We start from the raw sequence: 19165 nt of genomic DNA, 5'->3' as shown, positions 1-19165 counted from the left end.
CTTTTTCCATTCTCCAAAATGGAAGTCCTGTTGGTCATTTCCAGACTCACTAGGCTTAAGTAACGTTGATCCCTTATCCCATTTTTATTTATCATGGCAACAAACATTCTCTCTAGACTCTTTATTAGCAAAGAGCAAACTGGTTGTTTAAGGGCTGTACAAGTTGGTAGGCGCTGTCCAAGAATCCCTCATCTCATGCTTGTAGATAACCCTAAGCTTTAAAGCACTAGGTTCGGCTGCACATGCAAGCACCTACTTGCCATCTAAGTTATACCTTATAACAAACCAAATCTATAAATCAGTTGATTTTTAAGGTGCTTAGTAATTTTACCATTAATTAAAAGAGTCACCAATTTTAGAGTAATGCTACCTTCATAATATTTTCACTATAATTTCATAACAAATCCTAGGTTACAAGTTGTTCTTGGTGGATAAAAAAAGTGAAATTGGTGGCAGGCTTACATTAAAACCAATAACAACTTACTACCTAAGTTTTGTTTAGAAATTGTTTTGAAAATATTGTGAACAATTCTCTTAATTTTACCATATACAAATGAAACACAAAAATTATAATAGGAGACAATACATATTTCAAATATATATGTGATCTTTGGAAACCATACATCATACAGTAGACCACAGTTGAGTTTTTTTTCATAATGAATTTATACACATACAGATTCTATTTTAGCCCATTTTATTCAGTTATTTATAGCTATAGGTCATGTCCAATCCAACCCAAAAAAAGATTTCTTACCAGGTCACTTGTCAGAGACCAACCTCCCTAGGTCAATAGGAAAGATTAAAACAAAAACTACTATTGATAACAGGGGGAAATTTAGTTAAAGCAAGCGATGAGTTCAAATAGTACAATTACATTACATAAACATGAAAGGCTAATTACTTCAACTTTTTTTTCATGTCATGCAAAGTAAGCTTGCCCATTTAGAATTTGAAAGAGTAACCTTTACAAATTTAAGAATATAAGCTAATACCCCTCGGGCACTATCTAGGCCACGTACACAAACAAGCCTTGTCTTCTAATACAGTAGAGCTGCTAATTAAGCCTGTAAAGATCAAAAGGATCCCAAAAAAAGGCTTATTGAAGCAGTTCTTCCAAACAATCAAATTGCAAAAAGTAACAGCTACCTATAATAATATCTGTATCTTCATCTCTGTGAGCATGAGAATTAAAAATCTCTAATGTACAATACAGGTTTGTTCCGAGCTAATGAAGGCTTCATAACCATGATAAAAGAACCACCAAAAAACGTCCATAAAAAGAGATAGTACTCAGCCAAATTGCAAACTGAATGTGCTAAAATTGCCTTCACTTAAAGGTGAAAGGTGCTTACAAAGCTTTCTTATTTAACTCTTACAACAAACACCTAAGTCACATGTTATGCACGCCTCTACTCTAAATTCTCTGCATAACCCATACAAACCAGTTTTAAGACCAGCTGGTTTGATTTACAAAATTAACCAATCCAAACCAGAGCGAATCAAAGTTAACCACCAAAAGTCCTAAAAAGCCGATAAGGATTTCAAAATTCAAGAATTTATGAAAGTTATGGACAACTGGAGATGAATTGGAAATACCAATGATCATAGCTAGATAACTTTCCAATGGCATATTTTATAGATTTTACCTGATTTGCAGTGGTTTCTTCAACTGCTTGTTCAGACCCAAAAAAAACCATACAAGTATGTGAAAAACCATACAAGACCAAAAAAAAAAAAAAAACAGTATTCACTGATTGAACTAGCCAATGATCAGGGTAATGAAATGAAAATTGGAAACCAAACAAGCTGCAAAACCTACCAGCCATCTAGAGACTTGTAAACTCTTTCCCTCTGATAATTATTCACACATAATCGTTGTGAGCGTAATATGGAACATATAAAAAGCAGAAATCAAAGAGACCTCCTCTTATTAGTTGTGTAGATGAAGCCCAATAATACAGCAAAGTCAACATAAATGACATACATCTTGAGTAGTTATCAAATGACAAACAAATATCTAGAAGAATCAAACAGCACCTGCACCGACAAAACAATCAATTTTTGCATTTAGAAAGCTGTATAAGAAAAGGGGCATACTTGCCTATACCCAAAAATCATCATCATCTTGTCAATCTTGCAAAAATTCTCTTAAAACCACAGAGCGAATTATATTGTAACAATCAAATCAAAAGGCATATAGTTCCAGTTGAAAAAATCAAATAATGCGGATGAGAATGAACATGTAAGACTCAAAGAAATAGAGAGACACAAAATCAATACAGCACTAACACCCAAAGATTACCAAGCATCAAGGCCAGGGAGAGAGAGAGAGATCGATATAAGATTCACCCGTAAAACCAAAAAGCCCCAAAACACAAAACCTAACATCCAAAAGCCAGACAAATCCAGCCAGAAAATCGGTGTCTGTGATTTGATCCGTATCTATAGGTAATGGTCCCGCGTCAGAAATGGGCGTCAGAAATGTTGCGATCGCCTAATGCCTGACGCGCCATCTCTGACGCGAAAGCGTTACCAGCGACGGAAGGAAGTTTTTCTGTGCACGCAGAGGCACGAGGCAGCAGGAGTTGCACTTCTTTTAATTTGAATCGTTGTTTTAACCTAGTTTAGGGATGGCAATTTCTACTTTATCCGTGGGTACTCAGTCTGGGTCGGATTTTACCCAGCCCATAAAGAATAGGGCCAGGTTTGGGTTTTAGAAAAAAAAAAAAAAAAAAAAAAAAAAAAAAAAAAAAAAACTCGGAACAGGTTCGGATTGTGGTAAAAACCCAGCCCGAACCCGAACCCGGACTCGACCCGACCCGTTTACAACTTAAGTAAAATTACTAAAATACCTACCTCTCTCTCTCTCTCTCTCATATGTCTTAGCTCCAGCCGCCTCTCTCATTGCTCTCACCTCACCCTCAATAACTCTCTATCTTATTTTCTCTCAAGCCACCCACATGGTCTCACCCAGTCCGGCAGTCACCCTCACCCTCACTCTCATTCACTCACCGACCCACCTTTACCTTCACTCTCATCACGTGGTGGTTGCTATTTGCCAGGGAGAATCACGAAGGTTAGATTGGAGAGAGATGTGCGAGGTTTAGGCCATGACAAGTAGAGAGGCCCACCACCGATCATCAGAGATCTCGGTGGTTCGAGATAGAGAGAGGCTGAGTTGGAGTTCGAGGTCAAAGATAGAGCCTTGGTAGACCGAGTTCTCCAATATTTTTTTTTTGGGTTCGTTTTTTTGTTTTTGGGTTCATGTCCTCTCTCAAATCTGAGTTTGTGTTTGTGATTTTGTGAATCTGTGTTTGAAAGGGAATCTGTGTTTGTGAATCTATGTTTGTGATTTTGTGATTTTTTTTTTTTTTTAATTGTATGGCACAACAATGGCGGACACAACGATGCCGTTGAGTTCTTCTTCAAGTCTCACGGCATTCAGCCTCTCTTTAGACAATATATGGTGGATTTTGTGTATTTGTCAAATACAAAGTACAAAAAAAGACAATGCCAGAAACTTTTTCAATATTTCGTTATGCTTTTTATATGTATATCTAAAAATCTTATTACATAAACACAAACACAACCATATTTTGTATGTGTACGCCATTGAGTTCAATTCTTTTTTTTTTTTTTTTTGGTTGGGCCACAATTTGGGCAACCACTGAGCCCAAAGCTGGTTGGGCTAAACGGGGCCCGACGGGGCGGGTCTGGGCTCCTAAAAAAAACCCGTTTAATAATTGGGCCGGGTCCGGTTGCAAGTTTAGACCCGCGGGTCGGGTCCGGGTATGGAAAAACCCGGCCTGAACCCGACCTGTTGCCATTCCTAACCTAGTTCATTACACACTTCATCAATCTGTGTGCCCGTCCTCATTTACTTTTTTATTTATTTTTTGAAACATGTACTCATTTACTTCTCCAACGGAAAAGTGAGAAGACCAATCCAAAAAATGTTCGATTCTCTTTTTTTAAAAAATTTGGGGTAAATTATGTGTGTCAATTTAAAATTTTTGTGTAAATTATATGTGTCAATTTAGTCACTTATCTTTCATTAAATGATTAATAGAAAATACTGACGTATTTAGCGGCCAAAATAAAATATTATATCCATGCCACATATTAGGAACCAAATACATAATTTACCCACTTTTTATATATAAATATAAAAAATTTAACTAGATCTTGATGTTAGATTTGTTTTTTTGGGTCTAGGTCAAAGTAAACTTAGGTATTAGAGCTAGGGATGACAATTTAAACCCACCCGCAAACAAATGGAGTAGGGATGAGCTTAACTTTTTCCACCCTAACCCACCCCGTTTATATTTAAAAAAGATATTTGTATAGATGTAGACACCCTATTTTACAACTCTCATTTAACTACTTTTGCATTTCATTACATCTCACTTGCATTGCATTTCATGTCATTACTATATCATCACTATAATCAATTAATTAGGCATATTTGAAATTGATTTTCTGAACTTGAGGATCAAGAAAGTCTTAAGAACTAGTCACAATTTGGAAGGAATCAAATCACAATTGATATGGAAACATATGGAACCGAAAATTTAAAAGAATATGGAGAATCTAGACTAAGTGCCAATCTGTACTTGGACTAGAATCTCTAGAAATCTTCCAGATTTTTTACTCTGGCCTTCTCCCCACTCAACTTGACTTTGATCCTACGATTTTTCTTTCAAAAAACTTAATTTTTCTTAAGTCTCTCTCTCTCTCTCTCTCTCTCTCTCTCTCTCTCTCTATATATATATATATATATATATATAGAGAGAGAGAGAGAGAGAGAGTTAGTAGTAGGATGGTGTCTTGGACCTCACGATCTCAATTCATCAGAAGGGATAATTTGGACCTCCTGGTCTCAAGCTATCAACCTCCTATGTACTCACTCTCTTTCTCTCTCTCTCTAGAGCTAGTAGTAGGAAGGTGTCTTGGACCTCACGATATCAATTCACTAGAAGGGATAGTTTGTACCTCCTGGTCTCAAGCTATCAACCTCCTCTGTACTCGCTCTAGAGAAATGTTCTTGCTTGGAGTGCTGGTGCATATAGTAAGGTTTTTAGTTTTTATACCTTTGTCTATATTATGCCCTAGGTTTTAGATTAAAACATGCATTTCTTTATAGTTCTTTAGATGTTCTTGGTTTCTTGTTCGAAGCACGATGTTGTCTAATTAGACCACGAATTACAAATGGCTGGAAAAGTTCTATTGCTATTTCGCGAGGCAATCCACATTGATGTAATGAAAGGGAGGGACCCACGACAATGACAGAACGACCCGAATAATCCACCCGTTTGCCAAGCAGAGTCTCACGAAATCTTCCCTCTTTGCCTTCAATTACATCCGAAAACGACTTGTAAACCTTATTATGACCGTCCCTCACAAACTTGTTTCCCCACTTTTTGGCAACTTCTCGTGCCATCCTATAAACACCCCATTTTGCTCCATCCATTTAACCTCATTTGCATTACAAATCATCAAAAACAAATCTCCAATGCAAGACTATAATTTTGACTGCTTGATCTCCAAATACTTTTCATAAAACAAATCTCAAGGTCATAAAGATCAAAATGATAGTTCATGAGTATTAATCGGACCACTGGATTAAAAGATATCAAATATACAAGTGCACCTGCATGAAACCAGTCCCAACCATAAGGGATTATAATCTCTTAATTCTTTTTTCTTTTTTTGAGAAAATATAATCTCTTAATTCTAATTAGCTATTTTTAGTCCAATTTAAATTAAATGATGTGTCATATGCTATTAGCTAAGGATATGATTTGTGGTAAGGTTGCATGCATCTAATTTAATCCAAAGTCAAAGCATTTATTGATTCCTAACAAAATAGGCAAAAATTGATTAATTAGACAATTATCTAATAAATTAGACTTATTTGAAATAACTAACATGTCACTTAAGTTTTTAATTTTAGGTCATATGGCAATACACGTGATAGTTTATGTGGCATGCAAATAATATTTTATTTTTATCATTAGTCACGTTAGCATTTTTCATTCATCGCTTAAAAGCATGAATTATTTTGACACAATACCAAAATGTGTTGGTCCCTAACCTTTTGATATTTTTTTTTTTATATTAAAAAAATACCATAAAGTTAAAGACCAAATTGACACATTTGAAATGTCATAGACCAAATTAACACACAACATAAATGTCAGGAACCAACACATAATTTACCCACTGTGAGAGACCGGGAAAATTAGGTGCTCTAAAAAAAGAGAGAGATTTTTGTGTGCTTTTTAGGGCACCTCTCTTTTGGGTAAGTAGTGTGGAGTTGCCACTTATTTTTTATAAAAAAAAATAAGAAAAAAACTAAATATAACATGACTGAATAGCATCCTTTCATTGATTGAATAAAAAATTACATAATTGAAAATTACATGACTTTGGGTACTAGTTACAATCTACCAAAAATACATGGGTTTTTGTCCTAATTACATTCTACCAAAAAATAAATAAAGACAAGGATTTATTTATCCAAAGACCTAAATTTGGAGGTTAGGTTACGGAATGAGAAGGTGTTAAGCACCCATTCTGCCCAGACAAAGTCTGGTCTTCTAAACTCTTGTGACCTATGCACCCTTTATATGCATGCTATGATGATATGTTGAACATGTGAAACAAAAATTAAATCACATAAATTTATTTATGAATTCATTCTCTTCTTTGTTAAAAAATTTCAGATTTGTTTTAGTGATTAAAAAATTGAGTTTAATTTGTCAAAAGTAACAGAACTGTTTTGTAATGTGTAGAAAAGAATGGTTTTTTGAGATAAAAATTTAAATATGTTTTTTATTACATAAAACAAAGTCTTTTGATTTGAAAAATATCAGATCTATTTTTAAGAACTTAGAAAAATGGCTTTCGATTTATAAAAGACCAGATTGATGACAGAAAAACCAGATTTGTTTTTATATGTCTAAAAAATGAAAAAGATTTTTTTTATGAAGAGAATTTTACTCATAACATAAATTTATGCATTATGAAACAACCAAAACAAAAATAACCCTAAACATAATCATACATAATCTTTTTCTTTATTTCAAAATCTACATATGTTTAAAAAAAAAATTAGATTTGCATCTATAAGAGATACAGATCAATTTTTGATTTGAGAAAAATTCAGATCTGCATCTAATGAAGATGCAGATCCGTTTTTTTTTTTTAATTAATAAAAATTCAAATCTGTATCTAAGAAAGATGCAGATCCGTTTTTTGATTAAGAAAATTTCATATTTATATCTAGGAAAGGTGTAGATCTTTTTTCTTTTTTTTTTCAAGAAAATTAATAGGTTATATGCAAATAATTGAAATTAAGAAAGAGATTGTAACAATTATATACAAGAAATTCAAGATCATGCTTTAATCAAAATAATAGTTAATAAATCATGTTATGAAAAAAAATGCATCGTCATAAACAAGAAGCATAAAAAGAATAGGGTGATTGAAAACAACCTCTCGCATGAGCACTCTCTTATTCTTGAGAGGATGTTTTAGGGTTCAAAGAAACTTATTCAATTATCTTTGAAACCTAAAAACCTTAAATTTAGTAGCAAATATCAGAGATGATTAGCAAATAGCAACTATTTGGGAGCCTCAAAATGCATGCCTCTCAGAGTGTAAAAAAAAAAAGGTGCTGAATTTTGAGATTCAGTATCGATTTATAGAGGCCAAAAGACTCTAAAAAATAGGCACGGGCGATTAGGATGTGAATTCGAACGCATTCTTCCGCGAAAAGGTCAAAAAGGGTGTGCCTTATCGTCACCCGAAGGGAGTTGAGCCAAAGCCCAAGAGGGGACCATTCGGCACTCCAAAAGAGCCAAATGGTGCTCTTGGACGCCGAACGTTCTTCCATGTTCAGGTGCGTTTTGGGCTCTCTTTTTAGGGTTTTTTTATCCGGTCCTTGTACCTAGACGTGTTTTCATCCTTAGTCTATGATTTTTTTTTATCTCTTTTCTGAATAATTTACGCTTTTTCAAGAAAAATTATCTTGTAGATGAATACCCTAAAATAAATCTTAATAAATTTCAGACTATTCACAATTTTATTGTAATCCAATCATCCATTTTATTCTTATGCATGCAATCCTATTTTAAACACTAATAATCAACCAATCACAAAATTATTTAATTAATTTTAATTTTTTAACCAATTTGAATTAATTTAAATTAATCGTGTGTGGTCAACTCTACCTAGACACACTACATGCTAACCGTGCAAACTTGATTATGCAATATCTTTCAATCCGATAGTCTGATTTGGAAACTGAACATACCATTGCGACCATTAGAATCTCAAGATCATTTTTATAATATGCCATGAATGAATTGATACATATAATGTAAGAACAAATTGATGTATGTAATGCAAGAACAAATCAATACATGTATGCAATCATGATTTTTGGGGTACATGAATGTGTTAGGATTAATGTCCTTAAATCCTATTGTATGACGCTATGTATGATATTATGTATGACATTGTGTATGACATGATGTATGACTTAATATTGTGATTGATAAAGTTATTTTATTTCTATCTATAATAATAGTAACATGAATATTCAGACATTATCATATAGTCCATGAGATGCATAGTATGTGGTTTATGTGAAAAGTCACAGAAGATATAAATCACAGGTTCTTTGTAAACTTAGAATTATAGTTCGTAGTCGGTGATAAAATTGGGCATTTCATCTATGAAGGCTATAACATATCAACTAAGATGATTTGTCTTAATCATGGAAGTGGAGACTTCTAGTTAGTATGTTGATATGTTTTAAGAGTTAAGACATATTGAACTGGACTCCTATGAGATTTATTATTCTCCTAATGATTGTCAAATGAATAATAAACTCACGATTTCTATTTGTATGAACTCTTAATCCTGAGAGAATAATAGACTTGATCATGAGGTGTAGGTTGCTTTGATATATCAGGAGTGAGATCTAAAGTTACGGTCAAAATCTCAGTATGTTGGGCAACCACATTTAGTGTTGATGAAACATATATTCTCAAGATGGAATTCATAATCTCTTAACGGAGATACAAAATATTCTCTTGAGATAAGTTTAATGGGTTTGGTTATTTAGAGTGTTAGGCCTAACCACTTTAGTAAGGAGTTACTAAAGTATATATTTATGGAATTGAATTTCATAAATATATGATAAATAATTTAAAGGATTAAATCGGGTACTCAAGGAATTAAGATGTAGTAATCTACAAAGTGGCAGTCTACATTCATGACTTTGTATTACTATGAATATTTTATAAAGGAGTTGCATGCATAATAAAGTCTCAAGATATAATTTATAAATAAGACCTAGAGTGCAACTATATTTATGTAGTGATATTAAATATAATTAATGGTAACTTTGGACTTGTCAAGAGTTGACTGAAAAGCCCAAGGCCCATTAGAGCTAGTGTTTTATTGGTCCCTTTTGGTCCCGCTCCAAGCCGTGACTTAAGCCCAATTGGAAATGTCCAAAAAGTCAGCCCAATTAGATAATCAGTTAGATACAAAGAGAGAAACATACAAAATTTTAATGTATGAAAAAAACATAACACATTTGTGAAATGGTGTGTGAAAAGTGTTAGACACTTTGGCATTCTCCCTTTGAAAACTGATTGAGAGACCATACATCTTGGGCGTTAGTGGAATTGGAGTAAAGATTGAAAGTGTTCCCAAGTACTTCTGATATTTGGTTTTGAAATTCACCGCTCCATGGTACACTCTTTTGTTCTTAAATTCTGAAACTTATATAGTACATGTTAACATTTATGAATGAAGTAGATCCGTTATTTTTCTGTTACGTATGTTTTGTATGTGATACAAATATGATATTTTTCATTAGAATGATCATTTAAGTCATTCTCCTTGATTAAATCATGGGTGCAAAATAGAGTATCTACATAATGCCCCTCATTGACAGAGCTTGGAAAGCGAATGTCAATGTAAAACAAAGACACTAATTTTAATGATCATGATTTAGTTGAGGTTGAGTTTTCAAAGTTGCCTAGCCCTTGAACCTAAAACTTTGGAACATAGAACTATTGCCTTATCATTTGACAAAAAATGAAAATACTTGACTTAGCTAGTAGTTGATGACTCTGGAAATGATTCTTGACAAGTGGGGCGACCAAGATGCTTTCCAATCCTGATCTTAAACATTGAGTTGTTTGCGACCAATGGGCCTCTCAACCTTGAAACTAGAGCTGTAACACCGATCAAAGGGCTTCTCAACCTCGATTTGATGAAAGGCAACAAAAGGGCTTCTTCTCCTTGGAATTGGAAATGTCTGCGACTAAAGGGCTTCTCTGCCTCAATCTAGAGTTGTTGAAATGTTGATCAAAGGTCTTCTCTACTTTAATCTGAACTTGTTGAAATGTCGATCAAATGTCTTCTCTACTTCAATTTGGACTTGTTGAAATATCGATCAAATGTCTTCTCTACTTCAATCTGGACTTGTTGAAATGTCTATCAAAGGTCTTCCCCACTTCAATCTAGACTTGTTCAAATGTCGATCAAAGGTCTTCTCTACCTCAATCTAGACTTGTTGAAACGTCGATCAAAGGTCTTCTCTACCTCAATCTAGAGTTGTTAAAATTTCGATCAAATGCCTTCTCTATCTCAATCTAGAGTTGTTGAAATGACGATCAAAGTTCTTCTCTACCTCGATCTGGACTTGTTGACTACAAAAAGTCAAAATTTGGGATTAGACTTTAATGATGAGTGCTTTGTGGTCCCATTGCTTTTGGGATGGGTGATTTTTTATTTGTTCCTTCTTGGTTTGAACTTAATCAAGAAAAGTTTAATTGACAAGATTCTATTTTTGAGAAACATTTGATTTTTGAAACTTGGAAGTTTTGAAATTGACATTAAAATTTTGGGACTTTGAAACTTTGAGATTTTGAATTGAAATTTGGAACTTGAAATCTGAAATTTTGAGATTTAGGATTTTGAAAGTTAATACTTGAAATTTTGATCATGAAATTTGAGGTTTGAATTTTTCTGAAATCTTGAAAATTGAAGGTTTGGATTTAAAAATTGGGCATTGAGAATGTGGAATTGAAAATTTGGGAATGAAAATTTTGAATTGAAAATTTGGGGTTTGAAAGAAACTTGAAAACTTTGAATTTGAATTTGAATTTTTATCTTTAATCCATTCCAAAAGAAATTTCATCATTTTTTTTTTTGTTGACTGAGTCAACTTAGTTTGACTAAGTTAACTCAGCTCTTGGCTGAATTTAAGAGTGGGGGCCGAAATTTTGGTCCCCCACTTTTTTGTTTCTCCCCTTTTTCCTTTTTTGCTTCATTTTTATCAACTTTTCTTCCTCCATTAACACTATTCATCTTCTTCTTTCTCTTGATTTTTCTTCTTCATCTCACCATTTCTTCTCACGAAACACACTTTTCTAAGCTTCTTAACATTTCTTCATCCATCTCCATCAATATTTCTTTAGATCCTTGTGTTTTTGAGCATTTTCACCACACACACTTTTTTAGTGAAACCCATTTTTCTTTGTATCAAGGTGGCTTCCTCCTCCAAGGGATCCTCTTTTCTTACTTTTCATGGTAAGAAATATGATCCCACATTTGATTGGCATGATGAGGATGGACTTCTTTAAGACCCTAGGACCCATACTCCATATTGTCATGTAGACACTAAGGTGAGTTTTTCTTTGGTTTCTTTGCTTGGAAAAATGTTGTTTCATGTTTCATTGAAAGTTTCATGGTGAGATATTGTCATTTGGTTGTTGCAATTTGGGGCATTGTGTGATTAGTTGGTTTTATAGCATTCTTGGAGTGTTGTTTTCTTGATCATGGTGCAATTTAGACAATGTTGGTAGCTTATGAAATTTTGACAATGTGGGTAAATTGTGATGTTATTGGATGAATTTTAGGTTTTGGGAGTATTGGCATTGTGAAAAATTTATGTTGTAGACTTAGATGAATATGTTCATGATACATGTGAGAAAAGTTTGTTGGCATGTGTAAACTTTGTTTTATGGACATGGCCAAATTTTGTGGGTATGTGCATGGATATATTTGTGGGTATGGGCAAACCTTGTGGGTATGAAATTAACTATTAAACGGGTCCAAATTTGGTTGGGCTAAATGGGGCCTGCAAGGCCCGTAGGGCCCAGCGGGGTGGGTTTGGGCTCCCAAAAAAACCCGTTTAATAATCGGGCCGGGTCCAGGTTGCAAGTTTAGATTATCCACAACGTAGCCATGGGACTGAAAATCTAGAGTGAAGATGTTTCAGGAGCTGCCATGATTCCTTTTTTCGACTCTCCTCCTGCCAACCGTAAAAACCCGTCAACCTCCATAGGTGTTGTTCATCATTGAGCATGAGAGCATCTACGTGCGGTGAGTAGGTTTGGATGTGTAGGTTAACCTCCTTTTTCCATAGAAGTGCCAAACCACCTCTACGTTGTGAACAAGTCACTGCTAGCATGCATTACTACGGTAAGTCTTCTTGTATCCATTGCATCTCTTCGACATTTTGTTTTGTTTCCATCAAAAACAAAACCTTGGGAGCTTTTTCCCTCACCAGATGAGAGAGGACATCGACTGCACGCTGGTTCCCAAGCCCCTGGCAATTCCAACTTATGAGATTCATTGTGCTCGGCGGGGATGGTCCGCAGCCTCCACCATTGAAAAAATGTCATTATGGGAAATCTCCAGTATTTTGGTCCGCTTTGTACTTGATGCACTACTCTTTGAGAGGTCTGCCTCCTCCCTCAGTATTCTCTTCTTCAAAACATTAAGGGTGGGCTGAGTAGGGTTCACAATTGTTGGTCTATCTATTTTCTTCCACGTGCTTCTTTTTACTCCTTCACGTGCTAAAGTTTTGTTCCCCAGGTCACGGGGCTTCTCACATGGGTTTTTAGTTGTCATGGAGGGGTTATTATCACACAAATATTCAACTGGGACACTGATCAGATCATTGGATGAATTCGAAGTTATTACCCCAGGCACGTTTCTAGCTTCCTTAGTAAATGTAGTTTCAGTTTGGGGTGGAGTAAATTCTGAGATATTGTCCCCAATTAGCACGCCACTTAATGATTTCTGTTGACCCATTATTTCTCCATTATTTCTGTTCCCATGATTGGCGTTATTTCCGTTGCCATAATTGGCATTTAATGTGCCATTATTCCAGGACGTTGGAGGTTTGGTTGTCTGAAACGGCTTCTGACCATTGTCTGGAATTTCCCTTTCAAAATAGAATGACCATTTTTGTGATAAGAGTCGTTTAGAGAGAGAGAAATATTGAAGTATATATCTTGGGAAACAAACGTCCAAAAAAAATTAAAGCACCATTGTGACCAATGTAATCTTTTTAAAGGACATTGTGTCAAACACTAGTCTTGTTTCCATTATGTTTCTTTAGGTTTGTAAGTTTATTTGTTATCTTTAGGTTACGTATGATTTGATATTTGATTATTTTATAGGATCATAAATAATAAATAAATTCCATAAGAGATAAAAAATAATTAATGCATTATTTTTATTAATAATTGTGTCGGATTGACTAAAGTCCATGACCTATGATATTATCTTAGTAAGGGATTTCATGTTAGTCTTTCCTCTTATGAAGTAACACTCCTCCCAATATCTATCAGTATATCTTCGTGCAGTAGTCAGAGAAAAAAATTAAAAAGAAGAAGAAGAAGAAAAAGAGATACACTGATAGGAAACTAGAGAAAAAGAAGGATATCAATATATATTTGATGCTTTGGAATGATGTAATATGCATGCATAAATGAAATAAAAATTAAAAATTCATATTTTTGTGCTAGAGGTATGTTATGACATATATAATATATTAGGATAATTTAATCACATGTATCTATTTCTCTTAATGTCAATGCCATATTCCTAATTTCGGTAGAGTTCCGTGGCATGTAGAGAGAAATAAAAATAATATAAAATAAAAAACCTTAGTTTTATAAGTTCAAAAATTTTAAGCCATTTTTGAACCGCTAATAAAAAAAAATTGCTTATAATTTTTACATGGTTTGAAAGTACGTACATTTCAGAAACCTTAAATCTACCATTGGACTTTATATGAGAAAGTTATAAGAATTTGAAGATTAGACTTGAAATTTAAGAAAATTTGAAAAAAATAGAATGCCTATTACTAGTGTTGATACTCATTTTTGCGACACATTTTCTACAAGCCCGATTCAACCAAGCCCGACTTTATAGTGGGCTCTATTCATGTATTATATTTTATCTTATTCTTTTAAGCATGATCCAAGCCTATGTGACTTATGGGGGAAATTGAGAAAGTGTGGTTTGGAGGGTATGGGTCGGTTCCTTTTGGACCTTTTGCATGAGCCCAGCTCATGCGTGCTACCAATGTGCTACCAAGTGGGTAAGGGACATTAGTAGCACCTCAGGCTTATGGAGGAGGTCTTGTATCCAAAATTTCCACCCTAAAACAACTTTTATGCTTTGGGTGATACCTTTTTTTTTCCTTTAAAAATGGTTGGCTTTCAATGGCCAACTTCAGCTGCTAGCTCTCATCTAGGTGAGCCTCCCAATGGTCTGAAACAACTAAAAATGGGGAGCCAATAAGAGTTCAATCAAGCATTTCCAAAATCATGCTAAAAGCATACCAAACTCTTCCCTAAACAAAAGCAATCCAAGTTAAAACACCAAATTAGTATCATGGGGGATAAAAGCCTCTTCCACTACTTAAAAACCAGTCAAGAGCAACACCCCAAACTCTATATAAAACTCTCTCTTCAGCTCATAAATGAACCAACCATGTTCTACCCACATACCTGAAATTTCAGAGTAAAATCTCATTCAGCCAGTCAACAATCTCACAATTCCGAAGCTTGAGGGTGGAAATATGGGTACAAGGGAATCTTCCCTCCCTTCCTCACAACCTCTCTCAATTTTCTCTTCTCGCTAACTGTGGGTCGAAGTTTCAGACCCGTTATGTTTTTATGATTTTTCTGCACTTTTGTTATTAGCATTTTGATTCTCTTGTCAAAGCAACATTAGTTTTTTGTTCATTATACATTTGAAATTTTGGGCTTGATTCTCCACAATAAACACCGCTAAAGAACTCAATGGGAGATTTTGACCGTTCTCCCATTTTCAGTCCTTGTTGCAAAACGTCCCCGACAACTAGCATGATTGATTTTAACAACAAACCTCCAATTCGGTACATGTCCCTTAGCACAATCCTTGATGGTCTTAACATGCCCTTCTCCTTCAGAAAACCTTATTCATAAAGTGAGGATATTCGAGCTTAAGTGAGTGAAGAAATTCTTCAAGTTATACGACATCTATTTTCAGCACTTTCTTCTGTTGTGGAAAGTTGTACTATTGGATTATTAAAATTAATTATTAGAGTATAAACTTAAGGATTTATGTATGATCCAACTTTTATTTTTATATTTTTCTTTGTGTATTTATTTGTATCTGAAAGTAAATACATTTTTTTAAAAATTTTATAAAGTGCATTTAAGTTTCTTTTTTTAATTATTTTTTATATACAAAAAAAAAAAAAAAAAAATCAATGAGTTTACTCAATTCCCCAAAGACAAGGTATGTTCTAAGCAGAGTACTTAATGAACCATACCTAAACCCACTCTTTTTTCTTGGTCTAGCTTAAGCAATGGTTGACTTAGTTTTGTGTTAGGTCTCTTCTCAAAAAAAAAAAAAAAAAAAAAAAAAAAAGATTTGTGTTAGATCCAAGCGACATTTGGACCCTTGTTACAGGAACAAAAGTTGATTGTGAGGTTATCCGGTGGCTCCCAATCAGCTATAAAGGTTAATACTACTCTAAACACCTTCGTCCTCGCTTCTTAGCTTCAAGGGGCATCAACTTTAGTTCCAAGTCAAGATTTGTCAACAAGTCATGATTTGTCAAGTTATAAGTTCTACAAAAAGTCTAATGTTCAGGCTCTAGCAATGATTAAATTACTTTTCATTAAGTTTTAGTAGTGTAACTGATATAATTCAATCACACAGTGATAAATGTACAAATTATGTCAAAATAAGTATGTAAGTGTAATTGATACAATTTAATCATAGATTGATAAGTGTACGCGTATAGAAGAACTTTAATCTCAACCTGCAAATGACATTAGATTATTGGGTGCCTTCAATCTATCCACAAGTTAACAAGAAGACCTTATTAGATTTGGTGCTTGCTTCTCAAATGGTTCTCAATATATATTCTCCCTTAGAGTAAATTTCATATGCCATTAAGCCTTCCTTGGGTTCAGCTCTTTTTGCTAGAAAATATACTATGGCAATCCTTTTTGCTTTGTGATTGGAGAGAGGGTTATGATACATATTGGTAGAATGATCTGAGAGATCAATATTACTTTCTTTCATTTGCTTGTGGTAGAACTGTTGTATCTTTGATGTCACATGGTGCATATACTACTGAAATAGACTTCTTTTTTTAAATTCAATAGTTACAACGAACAGAGAGATTTGAATCTTGAATTTTTTTTTTTTTTTTGAGGAAAATCTTGGATGTTTTGAAAATACTAATAATTGCCAATCAGTTGAGCTATAGTGCTCTTGGTCAAATTTCGTTTTTGACTCTGAACTTTTAGTCTTTTAGATACCCATCCATTAATGGTTAACAATGGTGTCTCGCGGCTCTCACCTGATCCAATGTCTGACTCCAACTATGAATCTCCTTTCGGTCTAAATTTCTACTCCAATTTCCAGATAATTAATATAAGTGACATTAGTATCCTTTCTATTATTTGAAGGTATATAATCGAAAGAATTAATCATGTGTTTATGAAATACGAGAATTATAAACTAAGTCAAATATTTAACATGCATTATTATAAGTAGATAAAGATATATAACATTAGAAAAAGTGTTTAAAAGTGAATCACTTCCCACATTACTAGAAGCTAACTTAAGCAAGTACTATGTCAAATTGACATATATGAATAATTGTTATTAAGATTGTTATGTTTAATAAACAATGTTTATTGTTTTTTTTTTATTAAATATGATTCTTTGATATTGTATTGTTCATGCCTAGTTTGGATATTTAGTATATTGCTAAGCAGAAAATATAATTCTTGCAATTATCCATCTTTTACTTAGGTGTTAGAAAATTAAAAGGATAAATCTCGTGTATATAGAATGGTAGCCCGTAAAAAGTATGTTTTTGGGCAATTTACTAAGGTTTGAGGCTATGTTTTATGATATAGAAGTGTTTAAAACAAAAGAAATTTCTTAAATGAGTGATGTTCCTGCAGTTTAATCTTAATTGAAGGAATTTATCAACATATTTAGTTGGCTTCTATTTTAAATACCTTGAGCTTTTGATTTCTATTGTAATTACTTAGAACTTTTATTCGGTGATGCCTTCTACGATCACATTAAACTTGAGATTTGATGTTTGAAATTTTACTCTGGATTTTAATCTCTTTGAGCTCTCTTAATTGGTAAAATTACACTTCCTATTTCCTATTTTTTACTTTACCGCCTTTTCAAAAGTTTATCAGCTGGCATCAACGAGGAATGCTCACTCTTCTTCTCACTTAGGGCGAGTCTTCCTTCTCACATAGGATGAGTCTTATTTCCCTTCGTACTTTTTGAAAGGGATTTCTTGAAGTAAGGTGAGGGTCTCAACATGGATAGCGACTTCATTGAATGTTTACATAGAATCAATTTGACGGAGGAGGAGGGGGAAGTGTGTCAGGTGAGAGTAACATGGAGAAAAGAAATTCTAGAAGAATGCTCACTAAGTCTTCTAGGCCGTTTCCTCACAACTCAACCTTACAACCAAAGAGTGGCTAAATCCAAGATTAGAGCAGTTTGGAAAATGGGATCAGACTTGAGGATTGTGGACATTGGTGACGGATTATTTCAGTTCAAATTCACCCTGAAAAGTCAGTTAAAGTGGGTGTTGAACAATGGTCCGTGGAGTTTTTATAACCACCCACTAGTACTCCGTCAGTGGGAGAGCGGCATGACAGCTGCATCCATGACATTCCAAACACTCCCAATTTGGATTTAGATTTGGGGATTACCTTTTGACCTTCTAACGGAGGAGACGGGAAGAGATATTGGGAGTGGAATTGGAAAGGTGGTGGAGATAGATGCAACGACGTTTACGACAGACCAAGCAAGGTTCATTAGAATAAGAGTTGAGGTCCCTTTAGACAAGCCCATCTGCAGGGGGGAGTTGTTTTAAGCCCGGAGGGAGACAAGCTACGGATTGGGTTCAGGTACAAACGCCTTGTTGGTCTTTGCTTCAACTGTGGAATCTTTGGTCATGAGGTGAAGGACTACTCTACACCAAGGGACCCTGGACGATCTAAACCTCCCTATGGAGAGTGGCTAAAGGCAGGCCACCGGCAGAAGGAAGAAAGCAGCGCAAGGGGCGGGTCTAAACCACGGCAACCACCGAGGACTGCTGGCACGTTAAAATTTCTAAAAAATTGAACATCAATAGCTATATCATCAATAAATTGTTTAATTTGCAAATTTTCGTATTTCAAAGTTATGCATAAAATATAAGTTTATTGATCATATAGTAAATAATATCCGATTGACATAAAATTTAATATTCGTATTAAGAGCGTAAATAATATACAATTCAACGGTTAGATTTTCATAATATGTACTAATATTTATTTTATTGAATAAAATTGTAACCTAAGATTATAACCAATTCTATACCTAAACTTTGTAGTTCCTAGCTACAATCGAATTTTTAGCCCAACTTTGCCTATAATATATATATATATATATATATATATATATATATATATATTGCGGTAAATAGAGAAGAAAGAGAAGATAAGGGCTTTCCTGTTAATAGAAAAAGGATCCTTGACACAGCTTATGATGTTCCACGTCGGTGAATGACGCATTAACACGTGTCATATCTCCCAAATTTTTTTTTTTTTTGGAGGAATCGGTAATCGGTATGAATATGATATTGATACCAGTAGTAGATAAGTAAATTTTTGGGGACAAACAAAGGAAAATGAGATTCCAACCCATGATGTTTACCGTGTTACAATTTACAAATGATTACATTTCAATCATAAGTTCATAACGTACGAGAGCCAAAGAATCCATATCCCTTTAGAAAACAGCAAACCAAAAAAAA

Source organism: Castanea sativa, chromosome 12 (genome assembly GCF_040712315.1).
Source record: "Castanea sativa cultivar Marrone di Chiusa Pesio chromosome 12, ASM4071231v1".
NCBI lineage: Eukaryota > Viridiplantae > Streptophyta > Magnoliopsida > Fagales > Fagaceae > Castanea > Castanea sativa.
The sequence above is the reverse complement of the archived record's forward strand: the minus strand, read 5'-3'. Positions refer to the sequence as shown.